Below are 17,067 nucleotides of genomic sequence, written 5' to 3' on the forward strand. Positions count from 1 at the left end.
TAGCCTTAAATTTTATTTTATCAGAGATTAGTATTACCACTCCTTCTTGTTTTTTATTGTAGTTAGCTTGGTATATTTTTTTCCATCCTTTAACTTTTAGTCTGTTTTTGTCTTTGTGTGTAAGGTGTGTCTCTTGCAGGCAGCATATTGAAGGTCTTGTTTTCTTATCCATTCAGTCACTTGCTATCTCCTCACTGGTGCACTTAATCCATTTGCATTCAGTGTAATTATCATTAAGTATGGATTAAGTGATGTCATTTATGTTAATTTTTGTGTGGTGCTGTTTGTTCCTTTGTTCTGCATGCCTTCTTGTGCTACATTCATGTTTCTTTGTACTAGTTCTTGTCAGTTTCTTCTTTGTTTTAATGTTTCCTTGTCCTGCTTGGATCTTCATTTTCATACTAAGTTGTGAAGTATTAATTTTCTTTGTGGTTACCCAATAGTCTGTTAAGTTTTCCCTGCCTTTAAGACAGTCTATTGTATCCTGACATCTATTTGACCTCCTCACCACCTGGATTTCTATTCCTACATTTTTCCCTTCTTTGACATTGTTAATATTTTGAACTTTGGTTGGCCTCACAGGTCCTCTGAATTCATTGCTGTAATTTTGTTCCACTCTGAACTCTGTTATCCATTGACCGTGTTCCAGGTGGTGTTGCCACGTCTGTCAATCTCTGGTTGTTTTCTGTTCTTGCTAGTTTTCATTCCAAAGAACTCCCTTTAGGATGTTTCGAACTGCTAGATTGGCTTTGGAAAAAATCTCTTAGCTTCTGTTTATCCAGGAATGTTTTGATTGCACCCTTGTATTTGATTGGCAGTTTTGCTGGATAGACGATTCTTGGTTGGCAGTTTTTTTTTTTTTGTTTGTTTTTTTTTTTCTTTTAGGGTATTATATATGTCTCCCAATTGCCTTCTTCCCTGCATGGTTTCTGCTGAGAACTCAGAGCTTAATCTGATTAGCTTACCTTTATAGGTAACACTTCTCTTTTCCCTGTCTGCTTTTAGAATTCTCTCCTTGTCTTTGATTTTGGAGAGTTTGATTATGATATGTCTTGGTGATTTTCTTTTGGGGTCTATCCTTCCTAGGGTTCACTCAGCTTTTTGAATTGTTTATCTTCTTGTCCTTCAAGATGTTAGGAAAATTTTCTTCCAGAAGCTCTTCAACTATCTCTTCTGTGGACTTCTGTGATTCTTCCTGTTCTGGAATGCCAGTAATTCTTAAGTTGTTCCTCTTCATGTTATCCAGCATGAATCTTGGACTCTCTTCAGATTTTTTATTCTGCTTGCTCTTCTATCTTAGCAGTATTGAGAGATTTGTCTTCCAGTTTGCTGGTTTTGGCTTCCATATCTTCCATTCTACTCCTTTGCCCTTTCAGTGTATTGTCCATTTCTGATATTTATTATTAATCATCTGGACTTCTTTTTTCAGGTTTTGGATTGTTTCCAATGCCGTATCTATCTTATTTGATTGCTCCTGTTGCACTTTCCTGACTTCTTCCTTATTTTCCTCTACCCCTTTTTGGAGAACTTGAATTTGTTTCCATATAAATCTTCTGAACTCCTTCTCAGGCAGATCCAGAGCCTGCTCTTCTACTGGAATGTCTGTGTCTGCTTCCACCTCATTCATCTCAGTTACTTTTGTCTGTTTTTGAACATGTGTTGAGATCTTTAATTGTGTTTTCTTGGACATTTTCAGCAGTTATGGCCTTTTGAACACTTAACCATTGTACCACCAAGCAGAAACTTCAGCAATGTGGACTTGGTCTTTACTACTTAGTAAAAAACCTGAAGAAGTTATTATGTGTGTATTTTGTTTTGTTTTCAAATATTTCCTAGCCACACTGTTAAATACTTCAGAATACATATTTCTGATACCTAATATATACTCACCAGCCACTCCTCAGAAACCCCATACATGGTCAGTATGAGTCAGAACCAATTCCACAGCACACAACAACAAGAATGTGATGCTTGAAGTCTTGGTGTGAAACTGTACTGAACTGCTAACCCTAAAGTTGGTGATTCAAACATCATCAGCTGCTCCTCAGAACTGCTATACAGCGTTATTATGAGTTGGAACCAACTGGATGGCACTTAACCACTAAAAGAGTGTGATAATTCCAATTTTGATGCCACATTCCTATTCATATAGCCCAGTTTCTCAGAGTGTTTTCTCAGCATTCTGAAGGAATAACAAAGGCAAGAGGATTCAATCCTGATGCACATCTTTCCTGCTACTAAGCCATTCAGTATTAAAGCATTATCTTCTGTCCCAACAATTACCTCTTGTTCTATGTACAGGCTCTGAATCAGCATAATTAAATGCTCTGTAAAACTTTGGAAAGTCGTCCACAGTTTGCTATGATCCACACAGTCAAATGACTTTGCCAAAATGAGTAAATATAAATAAAATACAGTCAAATATTTTTCTGGCATTCTCTTCTTTCAGTTTAGATCCATGTTACATAATGAATGATATCTTTGTTTCACATCTTTTTCTGAATTGCAGATTATCTGGCATTTCCCTGTGGATGTAGTGCTTTGATCATTCTTGGACAGTCCACAATAAAATTTTACTTGTGTGTGATATCAGTAACACTATTCGATAATTAGTAATTTCTGCACTTTGCTATATCACTTTTTATTGGAATGAACACAAATATAAATATCTTCCAGTAATTTGGTAATGAATCTGACCTCCAAATTTTCTGCCACAGATGAATGAGAGCTTACAACATTGCATTCTTATTCAAAGCTATGAATAAGACCTTGATATGGCAGTATCTTGGCCCTTGGTGTGACACTGTAGGATAATGCACTGGACCACAAGTTCAGTTTGAGCCACAAGGTCAGAGGTTTAAAACCACCAGCCACTTCTCAGAAACCCTATGTTGTTGTTGTTAAGTACCTTTAAGTCAATTCTGACCCATAGCAATCCTATATAGGGTTTCGGGGGAGGAGCAGCTAGTGAGTTTGAACCACTGACCTTGCGTTTCAAACCGACCTTTCAGTCCAGCACATTGACCCACAAAGCCACACCAGGACTACTAGAAATCCTATACAGGGTCCCTTTGCAGAAAGAAATAGAGGATGTTTAACAACAATTCCTTAACCAAGACCTTCAGTACTTTCCCCTCTCAACTACTTAGGTTTCTGATCTTATGCTAATTCCTGAAGTGAAATGTTAATGAAGACTCATTAACAGCATTTGATATGCAGATATCATAGCCTTGCTTACTGAAAACTAGGAAGACTTGAAGTACTTAGTAAGCAGCATGATGATAAACAGATAAAAGATTGAAATTGTGAAGGACTTTATTTTACTTTGATCAAAATCAACACCCAGGGAAGGAGCAGGCAAGAAATTTTAAACAATATATTGTATTGGACAAATCTGTTCCAAAAGATCTCTTTAAAGCATTAAAAAGCAAAGAAATCACTTTGAAAACTGAGGTGTATCTGACCAAGCCTTGATATTTTCATGCACCTCACATTCATGTCAAAGCTGGACAAGGAATAAGGAAAACCCAGAAGAACTGATGGTGATGCTGGTGGTGGTGGTTTATTGTGGAATTGGTTCTGGCTCATACCAAATTTATATAGGGTGTCCAAGTTTGTAAATCTTTACAGGAGCAGAAAAACCTTATCTTTCTCCCTCAGAGCGCCTGGTAGATTTCAACTGCTGACCTTAAAGTTAGCAGTCCAACTCATAATCCTTTATGCTACCAGGGCTCCTTTGAATTATGGTATTGGCAAAGAATATTGCATATACCATGGCCTGCTAGAAGAATGACTATATCTTTCTTGAAGTAAGTGCTGCTAAATAGGATGCTGCTAAATAGGATGGTGAACTCTGTCTTACATACTTTGGACATGTTGCCTGGTTGGACCAGGAGAAGAACATTATGCTTATTAAAGTAGATGGTCAGCAAAATGAGGAAGACTTTTAAACAAATGAATTGACACAGTGGGTGCAACAATGGGATGAAACATAGCAACAATTTTGAGGGTGGCACAGACCTTGGTAGTGTTTCATTCTATTCTGTAGAGGTTTCTATGAGCCAAAACTGATTGAATAGCCTCTAACAACAATAGTGTGATAAGTATTATGATTACTGTTTAATTATCACTAAACTTTCTGAACAAAACTGCTTACTTATCACTAATCACTCTGATCTCCATGTTCAGTATCTATAAATTTTCCCCTATCTAGTTGGAATTTTGCTTGCAGTTAGATCTGCTTATTTCTCCTTCTAGAGCCTGTCACTTTGGGCTCCTGGTGTGGGGCTCTACAATCAGCACTGGACTGTGAACCACAAGGTCAGCAGTTAAACCCACCAGCTGCTCCTCGGAAATGCTATGTTGCTGACGGTGGTCCAAGCTCACCAGCCACTCCATGATAACCCTATAAAGGGTTGTTATGGGTTGGAACCTACTTGACAGCACTTAACAACAACAACAATGTAGCCATGAGTCTGAACTGACTCCACAACACTGAACAACAACAACAATATCTGCCACCTATTATTATCAATAACCTAAAAGATTTGTATACAAACCCTGTTGTTTTTAATTGCTGCCCAGTTGGTTCTAATTCATAGAGACTCTGCAACTGGTAGATCTGAACTGCTATCCAGTTAGCAAGCCAGTGCTTATCATACAGAGCTATACCAAAGCTCCATACAAGTCCTACAGGGTCAAATGTTAGCACTCCCTGGTCTACCCTATTGTTTTATTGGTAATCATTTTATGCATGCTTTTATTCCAAGATAGTAATATAAAGTTAACAAGGGATCTTATTCCAATAAAGAAACCTACTTTTCTAATTTCATGACTGAAGATATCTCCCTTTTCCCCAACGATACTTCCTGATTACTTATTTAATCTGACTGTTGTTGTTAAGTGCTGTCAAGTTGGTTCTGACTCTTAACAACCCTACGTAGGGTTTTTAAGGAGTGACTAGTGTGTTTGAACCCACTGACTTTACAGTTAGCATTCCAGTGCTTATCGTACAGCACCATATCAATACATACTAACTAGAGAAACTTACATAGCTGTTTCATGTTAGTGTATTTAAAACTGTTTATAAATCCTTAAGGGAATGCTGTGGCTCTATAAGATAAGCACTGGATTGCTAACCACAAGGTAAGTGGTTCAAGCTTACTAGCCACTCCATGGGATAAAGATAAGGCTTTCTGTTCCTGTAAAGATTTAAAACCCAAAAACCCTATACATGGTCTCTGTGAGTCAAAACTGACTTGATGGCAATTAACAACGTAAGTCCTTAAAATCATTTTAGTGTTATTTCACAGAATGTTAATTTATGTTTGTATTAATTCTAAACTTTATTATTTTGTGACAAAGTTTAAATTTTCCATATAATTCTGAATAAATGAATATTTAAGAGCTTATAGCTAAGTTTAAAAATCATATACACAATCATACAGGTAGTCCCTGGATTACAAATGCCTAATTTAAGAGGAACTCTTACTTGCCCTTCAAGTAGTAAACTTGCCATTCAACCTTTAAACTTATTTGAACCTGTTTTGTCATGGCTTACAACATAAACAAAGCAACAATAGATTAAAATTTTAACTACTCGAGAGATTTGTTCTGCTAAGTGGAATGGGAAAAATTATTGCTCAAAGGCATTTAATAGGAGATGCAAACAAAGCATAGTGAGCCATTTTAGAAACCTAATGTGTGAGATTAGATTATTTACAGTATCTTGGAGAGCCAGAAACAATCATAGAATGGCAGTTGGCTGCCATCTTGAGCTGGCCACCACCTTTTTTAAGGATTACTCTACCTACTTTAAGCAGTTCACCATTTCTGAGCAGGATATTGCCATCGCTGAGTTGGGCAGTACTATTTTGGCTCAAAATCCCTTTCATGCTTAAATGCAAATTTGCCCTCACTGTGAAATAACTGAACCAACTCATACTTGCAACAAATTTTTTCATCACATCACCTTTGTTTGCAATATATTCAGCTTTTAAATCATTGAAAAGTCTTTGAACATTTTCATGGACAAAAAACATGTCTAACTAAGAACATTATGCTTCTGTTCTGATAGGCCAATACATTTGTAGCCACAGTGAGAAAGGAATCTTATTCTTAACTTGGGAACTGACAATATGAGACCCTGAAATGACTTTCAAAAGTTAGTGGGAAACAGGATTAAACAGGAAACACAGAGAAGAAGTGGGCTAAATAATATTACATTTTAGGGATTGCAATCAATGACATGAAAAAAAATGTGTATGAGTTGTTCAATGGAAAACTGATTTGCTCTGTAAACCTTCACCAAAATCACAATAAAAAGTAAATCGAACAAACAGAAAATGGAATATGATCATGAACATTTGAAGTTACTATACTTTAGTAACTTTTACTAGTTCCTCCATATAATAATAACTTCAAATATTTAAAGGCTTTAACTTTATTAACCTATGTTTACTTGAGTGTTACTGGAAGATGAGCCCCTTAGGTTGGAAGCCACTCAAAATACACAGGATCATGAGCGTGTAGATGATATTGACAGGGATACAAGACTGGGCATTGTTTCTTTCTGTTGTACTTAACTTCCCCATGAGTATAAATTATATATTGTTGTTAAATGCCATTGAGTCAGTGCCAACCCATAGTGACCCTGTTAGGTTTTCCAAGGAGCAACTAGTAAGCTAGAACCACTGACCTTGCAGTTCAAACTGACTTTGCAGTCCAGTGTGTTAGCTCACAGCACCACAACAGTACATCGTTATATACATTACTCACTGACTTTTAAAATAAATAAATATATATGTAAAATATTAACATAAAAAACATAAGATCTCAAAACTGGCATTTGACTTTAATCTTCGTCAACTTTTTCTTAACCATGTTTTGTATGCTACACTTCCTCTAAAATTTTGCTAGCTATAGGCAGACTCGGCAGTGCAAATCCACCTTCTGCTTTCAGAACTGTATACAGGGTTGCTATGAGTTGGAACGAAGTTGATGGCATACAAAACCTACACATTGGACCCACTCAACATCCATTACATAATTTCCTTGTATTTCAGATTGGTGTCAGTTAAGTCATAATTAGTTGGAACTAGGTATTTCAAATCCTTTACATTTGTTGATTGGTATGTGTTTTTACCTTCTTAAACTTTGTAAGACTAAAAGTTAGGTTCCAGTGATCTACTCAAAATATGTCACTAAACCATTATTATATTAAATTACCTTTTTAGAAGAAAATTTCATGTTAAAACACAAAAAATTGTTTTTCATATTAAAAAAACAATGACTTATTTCACAGGTAATTCCCAAGGGTAAATGTTCTGGAAAAGAAGATTCATTGCTCAGAGTCCATTTTTGAACTGAAAGTTCACAAATCTGTATTGATTTTGAGTGATTCATTTTTGCTCAAAGCTGCTTGTTTACTCCCAGGTATTTCTTATGCCTGAAAACACACACACACACACACACACACACACACACACACAATTCTTATGCTTCACACTTTCATAAGATAGAAAAATATAAATCTAAGCAAATTATATTTAGAAATTGTCTTAAGAAAATAATTGCAAAAACGTGTGCTAGTGTGATAAATTGCATCTGTGAGTTTAGTTAATGATTTTAAGAAACAGAAGATATCATTTCTCTTGTTAGATAGCAGAGAGTAACAAATAATTAAGATGCCGAAATCCAGTTCTATAAGGTAATTTATTTGGAATAGAATCAAGTCTTTAAAATTAATAGCCCAATACTAAAAGAATAATGGATAAATAATATAAAGATACTATAACCCTCAAGTCTTCACTGTAAATCTTGTTTTCGCTTAGCAACAATAATTGAGAAAATAACTTGGATCTTCAATGTGAGATTAAATTTACTTTTGAACAGATAAATGATTTAAAAAAAAGAAGACAAAAATGTTTCTGAATCTATGTTCATTTTTTTTTTTTTTTAATGTTTTGTCATGAATTATGTGATAGTTTACATGGGAGAACAAGAGTTTTACATTCATCCTATCGTATATCATTTCATTGCCATTGTTACAATCCCCTCCATGTATCACCAACCAACCAAAGGGTACACCCTGCAAGCCTGCCCCTCTGACATCAGCACACAGCCCATCTCCCTCTCTGGGTCTAAAGTATCCAGCTGCTCCATCTCTCCACGTTATCATCTTTGCCTCCATCTCTGGTGTCACTGCTTCTCTGGATAGGGTCCCGCTGCCCGCTCTTCCCCCTTGATGGTCCCAGGGACCTCCACTCCTAGACTGCAAAGTTAATCACTCCCCTCCTTGCTAAAAAAATGTCTACCTTTACATTTCCAACCCTCATAATCAGTCCTGATAACAATTATTCACTATTGTATCACAAGAGACCTGTCTGAATTTCCTTTCGTCAGCCCGGCCTAGACAGATTGGATACTACTCAGTGGCGATTCTACCTTCCTCCACACCCTCTAGATTTGGTTCCCTTTTGAAAGCATGTAAGCTTTCAAAGTCACTTCTTGCCTTTGTAGCTCCACCACCACCACCACCACTTTGTGTAGCCAATGTCCAAGTTTCCTATCCCTGTCTAATCTGTGTATGGAGGCGGTGGCAATGATCCTTGCTGTAAAGATTTGTTCCCTCTTTTGAGCTACTGCATCCATAGGTGTAGGTCAAGTTCATCAAATTGTATCAGATAATTCTTTTTTTCCTCTTCTTTCTTCCTCTAGTTGAGCTCTGATTGTGCAGTCATTGAAGATAGGTCAGTTGGCTATTATCTGCAAGTGTGGGTGTTCTTAGGCATAGGCCCTCTCTTCTTATCAGCTGAACACTTCACTCTCCACTCTAGTCCCCAGGTCTTGCCACACTGCTGGCTAATCAGGTCTCCACCCTGGTTCACAGTTTATTGAACATTGTAGGGCTTATCTTGCAGCTTCATTGTTATTTTTCCCTCACTTCCCCTTATCAGTGATGAGCGTGGTCACCAATCAGAGCATGTATTCCTATTGAGTCTTAGTCTTGGAAGGGGGGTTTGCTCTGAGGGGACCCGACCACTTGCTTTGATGTCTCTTGGGCGAGCAACTTGCTTGTTCTTGTAGTAATCCATCCATCTGCCTACATTGTTTTTTTTATTTTTCCTGTAGGTCTTTCTTTCAAGAAGTATCTTCTGTTCTTCTAGCTGCTCCAGGCTGGTCTGTTCATCTTTTCAAGTGGATATTTTCCACCTCTGAAGATTCTGGATGCTGTTCATGATTCCACCCACAGTCTTATGTAATGCAGAGGCTCTGCAGGAAACCTCCTTCACTAGGCACATTGTAGCCCTATTTTAGGTATTCCAATCAGTTATAGGCAGAAGATGGATTTATGAGCTTTCTATGGTGATATTTCTGGCTATTCCTTTCTCACCCCCTCCAGTGTCTATTTTATAATGGTATGCAGGGGAAACCAAGATTCAAAAGACAGCCAAGCATCTTAACATTACTTCCCCCATTTTGCCTAGTCCAGCCATGTATCCCAGAGCCCTGTTCCAAGTTTGTGCATACATCTTTCTTTTCCTCTGTGCCACTTAGCCCATGCAAAACTGCCTAATTATTCTGCCATCTGCTTTGTTCCTCCATTCCTCTCTCCTTTCTTGTATATTGCCCCTCTCCCCAGCACCCAAACTATCCTGTGTCTATTCCCTGCCCTGTGCTTCAGCTTCCCCTCCATCCCCCTCAGTCTACCCCACCCCACCCCAACATCCTAGCAACCAACAAAGAATCCAACCCCTTTAGTATGGATTTTTTTTCTTAGTCTTTTATAGTAGTGGTCCTATGCAGTATTTCTCCTTTTGTGACTAACTAATTTCACTGAACATAATGTCCTCAAGGTTCATCCATGTTGTGTGGTGGCTTGCAGCTTCCTTGTTATTCTTCAAGGTAGCATAATATTCCATTGTGTATACATACCACAGTATGTTTATCCAGTCTTCAGTTGATGGGTACTTTGGCTGTCTCCATCTTTTTGCAATTGTAAATAGTGCTGCTATGAATATTGGTGTGCATGTATCTACTCATGTTATGGCTCGTATTTCTTGTGGGTAAGTACCAAGTAGAGGAATTGCTGGATTGAATGGTATTCCTATTTCCAACCTTCTGGGGAAGTGCCATACTGCTTTCCAAAGAGGTTGGACCATTCATTTTGCAGTCCCACCAGCAGTGCAGGAGTGTCCCAGACTCTTCACATACCCACCAGCATTATTTTCCTCTACTTTTTTGATCTTTGCTGTTATTGTTGGTGTGAGATGATATCTTATTATTGTTTTGATTTGCATCTCTCTAATGGCTAGTGATCGTGAACATTTCTTCATATGTTTGTTGGCTGCCTGGATCTCCTCCTTGGTGAAGTATCTGTTCATGTCCTGTGCCCTTTTTAAAATTTGGTTATTTGTCTTTTTCTTGTAGAGGTGTTGCAGTTTCCTGTATATTTTAGAAATAAATCCCTTGTCTGATGTGTCATTGTAAAAGATTTTTTTCCCATTCTCTGGGTTCCCTTTAATGTTAATTCTTCTATCTCTTCATGTGTCTCTGTGTAAGTCCTTAAATTATTTAGTCTTCCTAAACTGCTACTACTTACTTATCACTACTATTTTATGAAAGTTTCAGGTTTGCAGCAGTGAAAAACTACAGAATGTAGTGTGAATCTAGGAGACTTTTTCCTAACCAAATATCCTTGGATATTTAAGGTAGAGTTGTTGTTGTTGTTAAGTGCCTTCTAGTCGGAGCCGACCCATAGCGACCCTGTACAGGGTTTCCGAGGGTGTAAATCCTTACAGGAGTAGAAAGCCTCATCTTTCTCCAGCGGAGCGGCTGGTAGTTTCGAACCACTGACCTTAAGGTTCGCAGCCCGATTCGTTAGAGGTCTTCAAATATTGATATCATATATAGTGAGTCTCCATGGCAATAGTTTTAATCAAACTAGGATAGTAGGGTGGAGTTCCTGGATAGAACAAATGGTTAGAGTTCCACTAATATTTGAAAAATTGGTAGTTCAAACCCACCCAAAGAAACCTCAGAAGGCATATTTGGTGATCTGCTTATAAAATATCTCAGCCTTAAAACCTTAAGTAGCAGTTACTCTATACATGTGGTATCACCAGGAGTTGGAAACAACTTGACAGCAACTAACAACAGGGTGGAATAATCCTACATTTTACCTTAATTTTGGATTTAGAACATTTAGTGATGAGCTCAGAAGATCAAGACACCTGTTTCCCAGAGATCCCAGGTTGGTGTGAATCCCTTTTCTTCTTGATACCTTTAGTCTTACATTCCTATCAACAGCTGGATCACAAAAGAAATCTAGGCATTGGCTTTAGTGTCAGAAAGAGGAGGAGGTTTGTCCGTGTATATAACAACCCTATGCACAACAAAATGAGGCATTGTACCATCCTCATATTGTTATTTTTGAGCCCATTGTTGCTGCCACTCTCATTGAGGGTCTTTCTCTTTTTCAGTCAGCTTCTACTTTATCAGGCATGTTATTTCTATGTCCTGGTCCTTCTTGACAAGATGTCTAATGTACAAGATTTGTTGTTAGGTGCCATCTGGCGGGCTAGAACCATGGACCTTGTGGTTTAAAGTTGACTGCTTTTCAGAATGTGGTATATAATTTAAAAACAATATCAGATAGGTCTCTTTTCAAAATCAAATTAAAGTGAATAATTAATATAATGGTTTTCATTGACTAAACATTCAGAAGTAGTTCATCTCTCCTTCCAAGCCTGTCTTAGTCTGGAATCTCAGCAAAAACCTGTCTACCATGGGTGACCTTGCTGACATTCAAAATTCCAGTGGCATAGCTTTCAACATCACAGCAATGTGCAAGCCACCACAGTGTAACAAACTGTCAGACAAGTGGTGGTGATCAATGCTTAGGCCAATCAAATTCCAATCGACAATATGTTGTAGAATACATAAATATATCAAATGTGTATAGATGGAATTCTAGTATGGTGCTGTAGGATAAATACAGTACTGTTAGCCACAAGGTTACTGGTTCAAATAGACCAACAATTCCTCAGAAACCCTATACTGATCACCATGAATCACAAACAATTCAATGGCACTTAACAACAATAACAATATGTATACGTGTGTTGAATTTATCAGGCCTTTTTATCAGGTATCGTTTATTTTGTCACATTTCTTTATGGTTTAAACATAGCTATATGGCATGCTTTGTACTGCTAGAGAAGCTTTTCTCTAAACATTTGCATACCCTCAAATACTGGGCCAATATATCAAAGCTAATAAATAATATATTGACATGAATATTGTTTATTCAGCAACTGTGAATAAGAACCTAATCTGAAGAGGGGGCAGTAAGTTATATTATACATTTGAGACTATTTAGCAAAATCGAATGAGGCTAAATAGTATGTGAAGTAAAAGAAAGAAATGCATATTGGCTTTATTTTAAATCTCTCTAGTACACAGTACTCTGAATATGAAGATAGATGAGACTGGAAGATACATGTTATTCTTGTCCTTAGGGAAATTGATTCCCTTTACTTATAAGATATATTGGTGTTTCCTACTTTTTTCTCTTCATTCTATTCCAACCCTCACAATAAAATATAATTGGTTTTTAAACCCTAAAGCAGAATAGACTTTTTGTGTTATATTTTTATCATTTATACTAAGCTTTTATCATATTTAAAAGAGTAAAACCTCCAGCAAGAAAAGCTAAGAGAAAAACATCAATATTTGTCCCAAAAGAAAAGTCTGAGAAGTATTTGATTTTTAAAGCTTTAAAACAAGCATTAATTAAAATAGTTTTAGAGCATGTAATTGGTCTGTTTTCAAACAAGAATCGTTTAGACTGAATTAGCATAATTTCCCCACATATTTAGAAAATACAATTTTCAGTTATGTCATGAGAAAAAAAAACTAATGAAAACTAGTCATTTAGACTTTAATGATGTTGTTACTAAAAGTAAAGAAATGCACACATACAACTACACACGTGCAGAATCAGTGTAAATCTATAAGTATTTTGAATATTAGGAATTATAAGCAAGATAAGATTTTCTTCTACATATAAATTTGGGCAATTGAGGACCAGTGCTTGATTCAACACATAATAATTCATATTCAGCTGTGTATAGGCAATGATCTCATGAACGCAGATAAAACAAGAAATAAGATTGGCAGCAGCTACAGTACAACATTCATCTTTGTTTCAGATGCCTGTAATTGCCCATTTGACATGTTAGGTGAGGTGTTTAATAGTTATCTCAAACATTATGTACACTGAATACTATTCTTGATTTTTCCCAAAGGGGATACTCAAAATCATAGAGATGCTCAAGCCTACAAGCTGAAGACTTTTTAAATTCACCTTTCTTTACTCCCATACAACCCATCAGCAAACACTGTGGGTTCTACTTCTGAAACATATGTCAAGTTTCAACATTTTTCTTAATCTTCTTAGTCTTCACTGCCTCACCCTGATACTAAAAACTAGATTTTTTGTTTGTTTTTCTTGCCTTTCAATTGCCTCCTCATCATATCCCAGTGTTCACCTTTGTCCCATTATAACTCTTTCTAATGGGACACACAGAAGGATCTTTAAAATTTATTAATTGATTTTATTATATTTTCCTTCTTAAATCTCTTTATTTTGCACACTATGTTACTTCTCCATTAAACTAACTACTTTCAGTTTCTGTATATACTGTGCTGATTTGTGCTGCTAAACTATGTTTTACGTATGTTTTTCTCAGTAGAAAAATGCTGTTATCTCATGTCATTAGTTGACTGTCTCATTTTGTTTTGTTTTGATATTTTTGTTTAATAGAAGTTTCTATGGTTTTGTAGCAATAGTTTTTTTACTTACCCTCATATGAAGCCTCTTAAAAAACAAAAAACAAAACAAAACAAAAAAAACCACACACCCAATATTTACTAAGTTTCTGTCAATAGCTTTATGTAACAAGACCCAGAATATCAGGCTTGCCACTCCACTTGAATATGGTAAATCTCAGCTTCAGAATGAAGCTGTGAAAGAAAAACAAATAAACAATCAAAAACCTGCTTTTTGCATGGTGAATTCCTCAGCAAGTATGCTATCAAACACAGAAGTAACATAACATAGAAAAAATAAGAAGTTACAAAAGCTAAACTTGCAGCCTAAACAAAATCCAAGAAAAATAAAATATCATTGGTTACATAACTGGTAAAAATTTAACAGTACAAAACATGTATTTTAGATTTTTTTAACTATCAAGTTTAAAAAGTACCAGTGTCTGCTTGAAAATATTACTCTTCAAGGTCAAAGTATAGTCAAAATTAATTCAAATGACATAGCACATTCTAATTCTAAAAAAATATTCAGTATTATTAAAGTGAAGGTAAACTTCAGAGCTTTTGGGGCTTCCTCATGCTGCAAAGGGCTGTTTCTGGGGTTTCCTCAAAGCAGCACTAACAGAGTCCCAGGATGTTAAGCTCAGTAAGACCTAGATTGCTTGTGCCCCGCTCCTACCTCCCCAGGAAACATGGCTGCTCTATCCACAAAAATAAGATGTATAATGACCAAAGGCATGCTATTCCACTAGCTAAAGAGATAGCAAACCACCCTCCCACTTCCTAAAGCTTTTTCCCCTGGTAAACAAGAGTATACGAGAGGGGAAAAAAATAACATTTATCTATAGAGCAAGGAGTTTGATATATCAGTATAATCCCTAGTTCAAAATGTTAGCTAGAGTCATCTGGAGCTTTCTGAACACATCTTGGAGACATGTTCAGTTTCAATTTTTGTTATTTATAATTGGATACTTCTAGTGAAGAATACTCACTTGATCCCCAAGTATTTGAACCACTAGCATGACTGCAGTGTACTGTCTCCCAGAACTTATTAAGTGCTGGAAGAGAGAAAAGTAAAACATATTCAAGTAGCAGGCAGTGATTCTGGTCCTTTCACACAGCAGCATCTGAATGGCTACTAAAAGTCTAGGAATAAGTTTTAAAACAAGAAACTCATGCATTTCAGTAAATATATTATATTTCTTACAGTTGAAATTTCCTTAAACATTGCACTTTCTTTTTAAGAGAATCCTAAACTAGCATTGGCTGTCTCATTTTAATTTTTGAGGCTTCATCTTAAATACAATTTCCTAGATAACAAAGAGACTGTCCCTTAGCATGTTATCTAATCCAACTTCCTAGGTCTCGGTCATGTTTTATTACAGTACCCAATTTACCATGTGATGCTGTAGGATAAAACATTGGAACACAAGGTCAGTTTGAAACCGACTGGACAGCACGTAACAACAACACAGGCAGTAATTTGGAGTACTGGTGTGGCACTGTATGAACAGAACTGGATTGCTACCACAGGTTGGTGATTCAAACCCATCAGTCTCTCCTTGGAATCCCTATGTAGTGTTGCTATGAGTCAGAATTCACTCCAGGGCGCTTAGCAACAGCAACAGGCAATAATTATGCAGTTCTGGTGTGGTGCTATAGGATAAGCACTGTATTGCAAGGCCGATATAAACTGAAACAGTGTCAAACTCACTATAAGCTCCTTGGAAATTCTATACAGGTTCACTATGAGTTAGAACTGACTTGATGGCACCTAACATCAACAACAACAAAGCAGTAATTAAAAAATTTATTGGAGAATATATTCTCTTGCCCCTCTGCCTTATCTAACTAAGCTCCTGGAGAGCATAAGAAATGTTAATATTCTTTAATTAATACTTTATCTTGTGCAGGGGAAACAATATCACAAATATGTGTCAAAAATACTTGTTCAATGAATAAATGTATATGAAAATCCTAAAAAGTGGAAAAAAGTTTCTTTACTTCTTTGTTTCCATTGTTATCTTTTTTATTTCTTTAAATAGGTATTCACTGATTAACTATTATGCTCTTGGTAATCATTTAGTTTCTGTGATTGAGCATTCCAAAAGGAGATGAATATGTCTGTACCATTAGTGATAACTATTTAACAGATGGAGACAGAGCATAAAGAGATAAGTAAGCAAAATCTATGGAGTACTCCATTAGATGTTGGTATTTGTTACAGAGAAAAACAAAATTAAATAAAATGTAAGAAGGTGGGTTGAAAATTTTAATACAATAGTCTAGGAAGAATTTAGAAAAAAAGGGGTATGTAAGCACAAACCTGAAATAAGTAAAAGGGCAAAGAAAGAGAGGAGTGTTCCAGGAAAAGGACACAAAGAACCACAGCCTTGAGGTGTATAGCCTTGCCCAGCATGTTTGAGGAGGATCATGGAAATCAGTATGGCCACAACATAGATAACTAATACATTCTGACTTACAGGCACTCTAAATAGGATTTCCAAAACTAAAAGTCTTTCATAGGAGCAGGCAACCTCATCTTTCTCCCATGGATCAGATAGTGGGTTTGAATCATAAAACTTGAGCTTAGCAGTCCAGTACTTAATCCATTTGATGACCATACCCTTAGTATGATAGATGTTGTTGTTAAGTGCTCCCAAGTTGGTTCTGACTCATAACAACCCTGTAGAGGGTTTCCAAGGAGCAGCTGGTGGATTTGAACCACCAACATAATGGTTCAAACAGATATTACAGCCCAGTGCCTTATCTTACAATGTCATAGATAGAAAGGGATTAAGTAGGAAAAAAATGGGGTTGAAGATAGTACTTAGGGGGAAAGGAATGCATAGAGTAAAGAATAGGTATGATATTTATGTGATTTTTAAAATTTAATTAATTCTGAAATAGTTGAATTTTTTAAAGAGTTAAATGGCATAAATATCATACCTATTTTTTACTCTGTGCATTTGGTGGAGTCCTGATGTGGCTATGTGGGATAATGATCAGGACTGTAATGTCAGTTTGAACTGCAAGATTGGAAGTTCAAATTCACCAGCTAGTCCTTAGAAACCCTATACAGGGTTACTATGAGTAGGAACCAACTCAACAGCAACAAAAGTTTATGAGGCCTTTTGTTTCTATCAGTTTGTCATATTGTGGTGACTTGTATATTGTGGTGATGCTGTACATGATACAGGTTTCAGATGAGCTTTCAGATAAAGACAGACTAGG

This window comes from Chrysochloris asiatica, unplaced genomic scaffold (genome assembly GCF_000296735.1).
Source record: "Chrysochloris asiatica unplaced genomic scaffold, ChrAsi1.0 scaffold00009, whole genome shotgun sequence".
In the NCBI taxonomy this organism is placed as follows: domain Eukaryota; kingdom Metazoa; phylum Chordata; class Mammalia; order Afrosoricida; family Chrysochloridae; genus Chrysochloris; species Chrysochloris asiatica.